Below are 12397 nucleotides of genomic sequence, written 5' to 3'. Positions count from 1 at the left end.
CAAGGGAAATACAATGACATTCTTACAGGACATGAACAGTAAGGATGTGAAATTAACCATTGTACTCGGCCTGACGACATTTCAGATAGTGCAAGAGCTAAGACATAGATAAGGAAGGGAGGGGGAGAGTGGAAAGGAAATGGAAACGGACAGGCGACAACCGCACTGTGCCTGTCAACATTTCTCATAGAGCCGGAGAAAAACAAGAGGTGAGGGAGAGGGGTGCTGAAAGGTAGGGGAGGAACAAAACAAGCAACTATCATACTAGGCCTGACAACATTTCAGATAGTGCTGGGGGAGGGGGGGAGGAAAAAAACAGTAAGGAGAGGGGGAGGAGACAAACGAGGTTGCTATCATACTAGGTCCAGGGACAATTCTGATAGAGTAAGTGCATAGAAGAAAGTAAAGGGGGGAGATAGGAAAAGTGAAAAGAGAAAGGGGGAGAGAACAGAGAGTTATCAGTCAAAAGAGTGTAGAAGCAACAGGGGAGAGTGAATACAATTGCAGAAGTCAGCAGAAACACATAATATTGCAATCCAGGATACAAGATGAAGATGGGAACAGCATGATTCAGGGCCACCATGAGTACAAGATGCAAAGGAAGTCCAGCATAAGAGTTGAGAAAGAGTGACGCACCATGAATGAATGAAGTCCATAAAAGTCAAATCCAGCATTGGCCACAAGACGGTGATGGTGAAACCAGAATTTACCAGGACAGACTCCTGCAGAAGTAGGCTTGAGAGGGGTGAGGGTGGAGCATGGTAGAAGAATCAAGCAAAACAGGCAACACCTGTATGCAAGAATGGTGGGGGCACAAGGGAACATCACAGGGCGACCAGAGGGGGTGACACATGTTGGTGCATGCTTACCTGCTGTCTGAGCAGGGGGTCGGGCCCTGGGTCTACCTGGTCTGAACAGGTCCAAACAGGAATTGCATTTTCTTCGTCTGCCCTTCGCTTAGGACGCCCTGTGAAAGACGCCCAGTGAAAGACGCCCATGATGTAATAGTTAGGAGCAGGAAGGAAGAGGCAGGGCTAAGAAGGTGGGTGGTGCTTAGGCAAGGTGACCTACATCCACCTGCTCCCCATCTGCAAAGGAAAAGAGGCTAAAGGGCTCCTTAAGTAGGGAAAAAGAGCGGCAAGCAGGAAGGCACCAGGTGGGCGGGGCTTGCTAAGTGGTGAAAAAGAGCAGCAAGCAGGAAGGCACCAGGTGGACGGGGCTTAAGTGATGAAAAAGGAGTGGCAGGCAGGAAGGCACCAGATGGGCAGGGCTTGGGCCAGGTGACCTAGATACACTTGCACCTGCTCCCCATCTGCAAAGAAAAGAGGCTGGAGGGCTCCTTAAGAAGGGAAAAAGAGCTGCAAGCAGGAAGGCACCAGGTGGGCGGGGCTTGCAAAGTGGTGAAAAAGAGCAGCAAGCAGGAAGGCACCAGGTGGACGGGGCTTAAGTGATGAAAAAGGAGTGGCAGGCAGGAAGGCACCAGGTGGGCTGGGCTTGGGCCAGGTGACCTAGATACACTTGCACCTGCTCTCCATCTGCAAAGGGAAAGAGGCTGGAGGGCTCCTTAAGTAGGGAAAAAGAGTGGCAAGCAGGAAGGCACCAGGTGGGCGGGGCTTGCTAAGTGGTGGAAAAGAGCGGAAAGCAGGAAGGCACCAGGTGGGCGGGACTTGCTAAGTGGTGAAAAAGAGCGATATAGTATGACGTCATGTATGATGAACTTTTAGTAAATAAATGTGATTTTTCATGGGGTACTTTGAGATTATGGTGTGCAACGTCCTTTGATGTCTGTTGTACTCCCTGTTTCAGACAATTGTGAATAAAAAAACAGTTATTTGCCAACTTCCTGAGTCGATCTTACTGCTTCGTGTAAGATATTATTCTCCGTCCCACCCATAGTATGATGTGTTACCTTGACTAAAATGGCCTCTAGGGTTCACGTGGTGGCATGTTGGATGGTAAAGACCCATCAACATATAGACTCCAGTGTTTTTAGCCAGAAGATTGCGAGGTTTCCTGTGGCGAGTGGCCGATATAGAATTCTTGCAAGAAAAGCCATATAGGTGGGACGGTTACCTCTTTGACGAAATCCATCCTGATTTCCACAGGTGCTTTGCGGACGGAAGGCAAAAGTGCTCAATTGGAGAGGGGAGTTGATACTGAAGGTCTTGAGCTGAAAGAGCGAATGGTGAGTAGACTAAGGGGAATGGCAAATTAAGAGGATTTGATTGTGGTAGTTTTAAAAGCGATGTGGGACTTAGAAAATAGTGTAGACAAGATAACGAATGGTGTTTTTGTGTATATAGATAAAAGATAAGGAGCTAAAAGGCCTGAGGAGTCCTAGTCCAAGGGGATTTCAGAAGAAGCCATCATACACTTCAGTTGAAGTAACTTAGGTGACGCAGAGGGCAGGTGCCTGTAAAATGATGACTTAAATCCTGTTAATCAGGGTATATTTAGGGGTAGAGATAAGGAAAAAAGCACAGAGGATTAATGTGAAGAGTCGACTAGTCTGTCTGTATATTTGTGATATAGTAAGGTGTCGAAGAGTGACAATTGTTTAAAGAAAATTAAGATAAGGTTGAGAAAATATAGCATCTATCTAGAGAAGTTGTCGGTATCGACTTAAAGCTAGACCGAGAATATTGGAAAATATAGCGTTTGAGCAGTGATTTGTTGGAGCATGCTCATATTTGTTGTTTTTATAAACATATTTTTGTAAATCACCAGTAAGTATTGACAGTCAATTGCGACTTGTCACAATTGAAGATGTTACTCCTTTGATGCATCTGTGTAAAACCCTGCCAAAATACATGCCCAAGCTCAGACAGTATAGTGCACGCCGCATACACGGGAAAAAAATTAGAGAAGAGATTAGCTATTTTAGAGATTTGGAAGATGTATCAGGAAGAGAGAGAGAATCCACTGCCTGAGGATTGGATGCTTAATCAGTGTAAAGAGGAAGGTGTTGAGCCTTCTGCTCCCCTCACCTCACAGTAAAAAGCATTAGTACAGAAAGCACAGGATTGTATCCATAGAAGGAATTGAAAGCGGCAACAGGGTATAGTAATCCAATATATAAACCACCGGTTTATAGCAGTGACGATAGTCCAGAAGAGACTAAGAGAGAAGAGGAGACCTTTAAAGCCTCACAAAACAGCAAAAAGAAAGGTGAGCAATCAAATGTATCGACAGACATAGAACAGGAAATTAAGAGATGGAAAGGAGAAACGGATAAAGCTGATGAGGTAACGCTCGTACAGAAAGAATGGATGGGAGGACAAATATTGCTTAAGCTAGAGGGAAAAAGCATTGAGGAAGTTAGGCAAAGGGAAGATCGAGATGAGCAAGATAGGAAAGAAAGGGAATGGGAAAAGAGATTAAAAGAAGATGAGCAGCAAAAGGAAGAGCCAACAGAGGCAAGAACAGCTGTATCAGGAAGAGCAGCAAAAAAAGAAGAAAGGGTTAGAAGAACAGAGGAAGTATGATAACAGACAGAGAGCAATGGAAGAACGGGCTAGACAGGTTAGAAAGAGAGGCGCAGAGGAAGTGCTGAAATTAAGAGTTAAGAGGATATAGAGACGAAAGGAAGAGGAAGAAAGAAGAGCGGGGGTAATGAGAAAAGAAATAAGAAAGGAAGACAAAAGAATTAGATGGGAAGCAAGAAAACCAAGGGAAGTAGATGAAGAATTATTACGAAAAAGGAGACAGCGAGAACGCAAGATTCATCGCTTTCAGAATGCCTTAATGGAGCCAAGGACAGTGATACAATGGAGTGACATAGAAGAGTTGCTACCGTTACAAGGAGCAACCTCAGGGCCATCTAAAGTTACACTAGATGAGGATTTCTATATAGGGAGCATCGGAGATGGGATCGATAAGGACTATCAGGGTTTAAGAAAAAGAGGTGAATCAGGTCGCCGAGAAAAGGGAGATTGATTTATAATCTCCCAATCATGAGATGAAGAAGAAAGCCCACTCGGTCCTGAGTATAGAGCCCTGTCTTTAAGTATGCTAACCTTAGACAAGGGTGAAAGAGAGTAGAGCCATGCTAGCTGGGGTCTAGACATGTAAGGCGAAGAAAGAGAATCCTTCAGTGGGGAGGGAAGGAGCGTGTGTGCCCCTGAGGAAGGCTTACAGGCAGACAAGGGAGTAAGATGGTCTGATTTCGAACAACCTACGTATAGGATGCCAGATCCTATGGCATGTCCAGAGCACCCTAAAGGATGATTATATAGCAAAAAGGAAGAATCACTGACATATGTAAACCGGGAGGAAGGCAATCAGAAACTACTATCCCTACCATGGCTAGGCAGACGATGGGAATGGATTGTGGAATACGGTTTACGCAGTTTCCCCTATTAGAGAAGGTTGGGGCGAGACCACAATATATTCCATGGCGACAGATGGACAAAGATAATTTAAGGTGCAAACCCCCAGTTTAAAGGCCGGTGCAGGAAAATTGAATTATGGGTTAGAGAAATTGACCGGAGGATATACCTTGGCAATAGGGGATATCAAGGGTCTCCTAGCAACTATTCTTGGGGAATGAGCAGATGACATTTGGATGAGAGCAGGCTATTCGAGTGTCACGGCACAAAACACGGTTCCAGACGGAGCGCCATTTAATAGCTGTAGGGCAGATGTTTGGAGAGACCTAAGAGTACAAGATGCTGATGTATGAGATATGGGTGTGATTATGACACAAAAGATGAAAGAAGATGAGGATCTGCTTGCTTACATTCAAGATATTTTACCACGTTTTGTGTCAGGGACTGCCTGAGCCAGTACAAAGTGTGCTTAAGAAATTGGGAATGGAAGCAAAACCATGGCCTGAGATACAGTTGACTATAGTGCTACACTGTCGGCTGTTACAGGAGAAGAAAAAAAAGAAAGATGATGTCAAATAAATTGAGGAAGCTAAGTTAGTCCAGACAAAACAAATAAAACAGACAAAACAGTCAAAATACACCATAGAAGGAGCAACATTGACAAGTGGAGAAGGGCTAGAAGTACAGCAAGCAGTGGATACATCACATGTTGAATAACCAGCGCCCGATGAATGAGGGAGGAAGTGGGTTTATACCACATGGTAGAGGTATGGGCTACAGAGGAAGGGGTGAATTTCAAAACACTTAAAGTGGGTTCAGAATGGGCGGAATGAGAATCAGAATGTGCAAGGAGGATTTAACCAAGGAGGGCTAATTAGACGAAATCCTCTTATATGTTGGACGTGTAGAATGATAGGGCACATTGCGCGCACATGTGGGAGCCAAGCGTATATACAAAATGGTCAATACCCAGGGGGGACAGCTTATCCTCCAGCATAAAGCTCACAGGCTAGGGAGGGATTCGCCCAGGATCAGACAGTGTATCAGGCACAAGCACCACAAGTGCAGCAAGTACTGCAACTGCAGCAATCACAGCAAGCACCATTGAATTTACCGCAAGGGTAGTCACAGCATGCCCCCATGCAGATACAGCAGAATGCAAACACAGGACAGTTATTGACACCTAGAATAGGGGGAGTCACAGTTGTAGGAGGGAATCCTTTCACAGGTACAGGGGTATATATGTATCCACAATAGGACAGCTCACAGGGCGACTTGATGTGTTGAGTACTATCCATGACATCAGACCCCCAAGAGGAACCAAGTGTTGATGTGATGATAGGAGGCACATTCTTTTCATTTTTAGTTGACACTGAGGCTACTCGTTCGTGTATACGAGAGGGAAAATACCCAATGTCAGGAAATGCCATGAATGCTCAGGAATTCTCTGGAGCTACGAGTAAAGTTCCTTTTACTGACAAATGACCAGTCTCTAAAGGAGAATGTGATATGTATGTCTCATTGTTGTATTCATGGCAGACACCAGTTAATATTCTGGGAAGAGACTTAATGACAAAACTTAATATGATGATTTCTTTTACTGATGAAGGTATAGTGTGCTCCACTCCTGGGATACGCTATATGAATGTGGGCGAGTTATATTGACATTTCCAGGGCAAATGGCTCTGTGAGGGGTACCAATGGAGCTAGAGGATTTCCTTTATTTCGTCAGCATTCTGTTAACATGGCTTCCATGCTTAGTGGAAAGGACTATGAGGATACTTAATGAATTTCTGTTTAGACCACAGGTACCTATGGATGAAGAGAGGGGACAGACTATCTATCACAACCCTGAGCCCGATCCCCACCGGCAAGCCCATTGGCCAGGTGGAATCAGGACTCGGATCTCAAATAAGGCCCAGCATCCACGTCTCAAGCCCTCTTGGGGCCAGTCCTGGCGCCTTTGGCACCAGGTTCATACACAGTGAAAGACATCTGCTCAGGGAACTACTTTATTTAGGCTTTCATCAAACATGGAGGCATCCACATAGCTTGATTCCTAACAACCAAGGTATGCAGTATAGTGTTTTAGGTGTGGTGGCCTAGGGACTACTTTACCTGGACTACTTTGCAGAGGCTATTTAAACCACACCCGAACAAGACAACACGCTTTGTGTTACTTTGCAGCTAGCAACGTGACGCTCACCGTGTCCAGTTTACTCACGACCCTGGGAAATCAGAACCTGCAGAAAGACAAAAGAACATCATTGGCAGCAGCATCTTACCTGCGATCTCCATCTTTCACTGCTCGCAGCTCCTGGGTAGCTCTGTTGGATCTGCGCTCCACCCTGACCAAAGGACCTGAAAAAGGAAGAAAAGACATCATTAAAGGAGGTATTAGAGACATTTCAACCACAAATTGCTTAAAAGACTTACTTGGCTGATCGCCTTTCGGCCGGAATCGCTCCGGGAATCCACACGCGCTGGGAGCACACCGCGACCTACGAAAAAGGGAGAAAACACAGGCCAGCGAAGACAAGACATTGCAGCGCTACGCAAAGCGCTACTTAAAGCATCATAGCGCTTATTGTGCACCATCATTTACCGGCGAGGCCCAGTTTAGCCAGTTCACCACCGGACGCTCCGCACATCTAAGGGAGATAAAAAGAGACATTATCAAACGGAGAAAGGCATGCAAGAATAACAACTCAATAAACAGCAATAAGACCTACCTGAAAGACATTACTTGGGCCGCTGTCAGTGAAGTAACTGGACTGCACATGCCCACGAAAGACAACGCGCCCCTGCCCAGAAAGCAGGATGGAGAGCACGCCAACTTCTACAACAAGGTGAGAAAAGGGCCCAGAGGGGCCGAAGTCATACGGGAGGTGGGGGCAAACTTATCTTGGTCGGTCAGTCCTAAACACAGTCCTCCTGTATTTCCAGGCAGAACTTCCACTGAGAACCATACCAGAGAATCACTGAGAAGGATACCAGCGACCAACTGGCTGGGTGGCGTCCCCGTGGATACCAGGTGAGCGTAACAGAATGCAAAGCCTACCATAACTCATCCACCTGGGTGCCATGGAGACATCGGAAATCAACCATTTGGCCCAATTGTTGGGGGACCTTCGTGCCGAGGTTCATTCTGCCCGACAAGAGACTAATGCACTCCGAAGAGACCTAATAGTGACCAAAGATCGCACCGAGGAGATCAGTAGACAGTTCTTGTAATCACAGGCAGGACAGACTACTCTGCCTGGGGGAAATCCATCGATGCAAAATCCCACCTCTTCATCTTTTACCCCTACTCCAGTACAGATCACGTTACCTGGGACAGTTCCCCTGGCACCACCAGAAAGGTTTTCAGGTGACCCACGGAAGTATGCAGCATTCATAAATCAGTGTCGCCTTCATTTCCTTTGTCGCCCTGGACCATTTCCAAACGACCAAGCTCGGGTAGCTTTTGTCTTACATACTTGAGTGGAAGCGCAGCGGATTGGTCGGTGCCGTTGGTGACCCATGATGATCCAATGAAACTTGAAGAGAACCATCTCCGGTTCCAGAAGCACCTCAAAACCTTCCTCTTTGCTTCTGCTTTCTCTCCCCCTCTCCCCTGCTAAACTCCTGACTGAAATTCCTGACTGAAATTGCACTGAATCTGCAACTGGGACACTCTCACCGATCTTGGTCCTTGGCCCATCCACTCTCCCCTTGCACTACCTCCCTGGCAACCCTTGCACTGCAGGGCTGTCTCCGTATCCCTACAGCCCCCTTTCCCACCACTTGTCTGCACTTACCTTGCACTTGCCACCAGCTGGCCCTTATTATTAATCTTGTTATTCTACTACCCCTGTACTGCACTTTCCCCTTTCCGTTTCCCCTTGCACTTTTCCCTTCCCCTCTACCCATGCACTTGCGCGATCTGAATGCCACCTGGCTAAGTAGGATCGTTGTCTGTCTTCCCTTTGTTACCCCTCCCTGCCTCATCGCCCCTTGAAATACTTGTGTATAGGCGCATTACAAATACCATATCATATCATATGATATCACTGTTACATGACTATGGGGGGTTCCAGAGAGAAATGGAAAAACATTTTGCTCACCATACCCAGGAACAAGCAGTTGACAACAAACTCTTATCCCTCCGGCAGGGGAAGTACATTGCTACTTTTAATAGACTGGTTGCCGAAGCCAGGTGGCCAGAAAACAAAAGAACCATGTTATTCCATCGAGGCTTGTGAGGTGAATTAAAGGACATTTTAGCCCAGGTAGTTGATCCCCTCAGAGACTGTACCGAATTCATAAATCTGGTCGTGCAGCTAGCTCACCGGTTGCAGGACCGAAAAGCAGACTGGTCCAAAACAGACTCTCGCATGGTTAATGTTCGATCAAGGGACAATGCACCACGGGTGCCAGAAAATGCTGTAGAACCCATGCAGATCGGAGGGATACGACCTCCATTAACAAAACAAGAGCATGATAAAAGAAGACAACAACAACTTTGTTTGTATTGTGGAAAACCAGGACATTTCCTGAAGGACTGCCCAGTAAAACCCCCAAGGAGAACAGTCGGGCCACAGAAAGGGATGAAGTTAAGGAATCGGAAAACTACCAAGCTCGGCAACCGTAGAGGTCAGTTTGTTGAGTGAGAAGAAAGAGCCACTGACCTCGCACTTTGCAACACCAGTGATCTTAATAAACCACCAACAGTCGTCAAAGATGCATGCCGTAGAAGCGTACATCAAAAGCGGAGCAGTTGGCAATTATATTGATCAAGAGCTGGCAGCAGAGATGGAGCTTCCTTTATGTTCCAAGTCAACCAAGGACAAGGTAACTATCGTGGATGGTACAGAAATCGCCTCCGGACCATTAACCCAGTGCAGAAGCTGGTGTAACCTTGCTGTGCCAGGATGGACATCGGGAGTGTATTTCGTTTGATTTCATTAAGGCACATCAATTCCGGTTAATACTACGGATGCTATGGTTAGTTGCTCACAACCCTTTGATAGACTGGCGGGCACGGAAATTAACCTTCCCCGGTGACTGCTCTCTGGCCTGCTATTATCCAGAGCCGGAACCCAATTTCTGTATCTCCAAGACTCCCAGAACAGCAGTATCTACCCTAGGAGTAACTAATACCTTGTCACATGAATACCACGATTTTCAGGACGTATTCCAAAAGGACCAGGCTAACACATTGCCGCCTCACAGGCCATATGACTGTCAGATTGACCTTGTTCCTGGTGCACAAATCCCTTGCGGCAGGATCTACGCTCTCACCGAACCAGAAAACCTTCATTTAAAATCCTATTTAATCCAGTACCTTGCAAACAGATTTATTTGCCCATCAAAGTCCACGGCAGCCAGTCCTTTGTTCTTCTTACCGAAGAAAGAAGGCGACTTGAGAACCTGTATTGATTACCGTGCAATAAACCAGATCACCGTGAAGAACCGCTACCCCTTGCCACTTATCCCTGAAATGCTGGACCAAGTCAAAGATGCCCAGATTTATACCAAATTGGACCTTCGAGGAGCGTACCACCTGGTCCGAGTCAGAAGCAGAGATGAGTGGAAAACCGCTTTCTGTACCAAATATGGCTTGTATGAATATCAAGTCATGCCTTTCGGGTTGTGCAACGCTCCTGCAGCGTTTCAATATTTCATAAATGACGTCTTGAGAGAACTGATTGACGTTTGCGCCTTAGTGTACATAGACAACATCTTAGTGTGCTCAGCCTCGAAACAAGATCATATCAGGCACGTTCGTTCAGTCCTCAACAAGCTCCGTCAACATCGTTTATATGCAAAGGTTGAGAAATGCTTTTTTCACGTCACCGAAGTAGAGTTTCTTGGTTTCATCCTTACGCCAGGAGGCATCAGAATGGACGTACACAAAGCAGATGCCATTCTAAAATGGCCATCACCAACGTCTCTGAAAGGGATACAGAGCATGCTGGGCTTTGCGAACTTCTACCGCCGGTTTATCCCAGACTTCTCTCAGGTTGTGCACCTGATCACTGTACTGCTACGAAAAAACAATAAAAGGTTCGCTTGGACCGAAGAAGCATAAAAAGCGTTCCAGGAACTGAAACGAACATTTATCTCCACCCCAATCCTGCGACTTCCTTGTCCAGACCTCCCTTATGTCGTGGAAACTGATGCTTCCAGTATGGCAATGGTAGCTGTCATTTCACAGAGGGACCCAGAAACTGGCCAGCTGCATCCTGTGGCCTTCTGGTCAAAAAAGTTCTCACCTCCGGAGATTAATTATGCCATCACGGACAAAGAACTCCTGGCCATCAAATCTGCTTTCAAAGCATGGCGACACTATCTTCTGGGGGCTAGACACACCATTAAAGTCATTACAGACCACCGAAATGTGCAATATCTCAAAAAAGCCAAGTTCCAGTCCTCGCGCCAGTTGCAGTGTGCCCTTTTCTTCACCGAATATGACTATGTAATCACGTTTTGACCAGGGGTCAAGAATGGAAAGGCTGATGACTTATCTCGTATGGGCATCAATGAAATGGTATATACAACCCCAGACCCGGTACCCATCATACCTGAAGACAAACTCTTGGGTATCACGACAGCCTTAACACAAGCAAAATTACTAAACGAAATTCGACGGGCAATGGACCCTGATGCTTTCCTCGCATGGCAAACTCAAGGAGAACAATATTGCATCAAGGATCAATTGCCCTTCTTTAGAGACCGGCTATATATACCCAAGAAGGAATTACAACAGCATATTATTTCAGATTATCATGACTCTCTGATCGAAGGACACCCTGGGATCGCCAAAACCTTAGCTATGGTGAAACAGAACTTTTGGTGCCTGCCTGGAGTAAGGACAGCGTCCAGTATATTCAGTCTTGCGGTGTCTGCGCACAAAATAATTCACAAAAACAAAAACCATCGAGTCTCCTACAACCATTGGACATTCCTCCCGCTGCATGGCACACTCATTCGCTTGACTTCATCACTGATCTGCCTCCCAGTCAAGGGTTTGACACCATTCTTGTAGTCGTGGACTTATTCTCTAAAATGGAACACTTTATTCCTCTCAAAGGCCTCCCAGACGCATCCACCTTAGCAAAAGTGTTTCTGGAGGACATTGTTAAGTTTCATGGCTTCCCATCAGTTCTGGTCTCTGATCGAGGCAGCCAGGTTGTATCCAAAATTTGGAGAAAATGTTGTGCAATGGCGCAGATTGACGTCTGGTTATCTACCAGTCACCATCCCCAAACGGACGGCCAAACCGAGAGGACCAATCAGACCCTCGAGCAGTATTTACGGTGCATGCTGCACCATGAATTAAGAGATTGGAAAGACTTACTTTGGATAGCCGAGTATGCATACAACAATTCCGTACATTCTAGCACAGGATAAACACTTTTTTACACCCTGTATGGCAGGCATCCATGTACCTCAGAACTCGACCTTCCAGCCAGCTTGGAAATGCCTCCAGTAAAGACTCTCCACACAACCATCACTCAGGCTTTCGGAAAGGTGAAGGAACATCTCATTCATGCTAAGGAAAAGCAAAAGCACTTCGCCAAACAACGTCGGAACAAGGCCCCAGACTATCAAGTGGGAGACATGGTTTGGTTAGCCGCCAAATTTGTACACATCAAAAGGACCCGGACCTTCCATCCACAATACTTCAGACCCTATACCATCAAGGCAATTATCAACCCGGTAGCCGTCAAATTGGGCTTACCACCTAATCTACAAATCCATCCGGTATTTCATGTGTCCCTCTTAAAACCTATGCAACCCGGTACACGAATTGAGACACCACCAAAACCCATACTTATTGATGGAGAACCTGAATTTGAAGTCAAAGGCATCCTGGACTCTAAATACTCTAGAGCCAAGTTATATTATCTCGTCGACTGGAAGGGATTTGGACCCCAAGATAGATCCTGGGAGCCCAGTGAGAACATCCACGCACCACGTCTGATCAGGAAGTTTCATCGGAACTTCCCAACTAAACCTGGAGCAGACAGGAGAAACACTGTGGGAGGGGCCTTGCGGGAGTGCTGTCACGACCCTCAACCCTG

The sequence above is a fragment of the Ambystoma mexicanum genome, chromosome 3p, assembly GCF_040938575.1.
Source record: "Ambystoma mexicanum isolate Mex_15411 chromosome 3p, UKY_AmexF1_1, whole genome shotgun sequence".
NCBI lineage: Eukaryota > Metazoa > Chordata > Amphibia > Caudata > Ambystomatidae > Ambystoma > Ambystoma mexicanum.
This window is presented reverse-complemented; position numbering follows the sequence as displayed.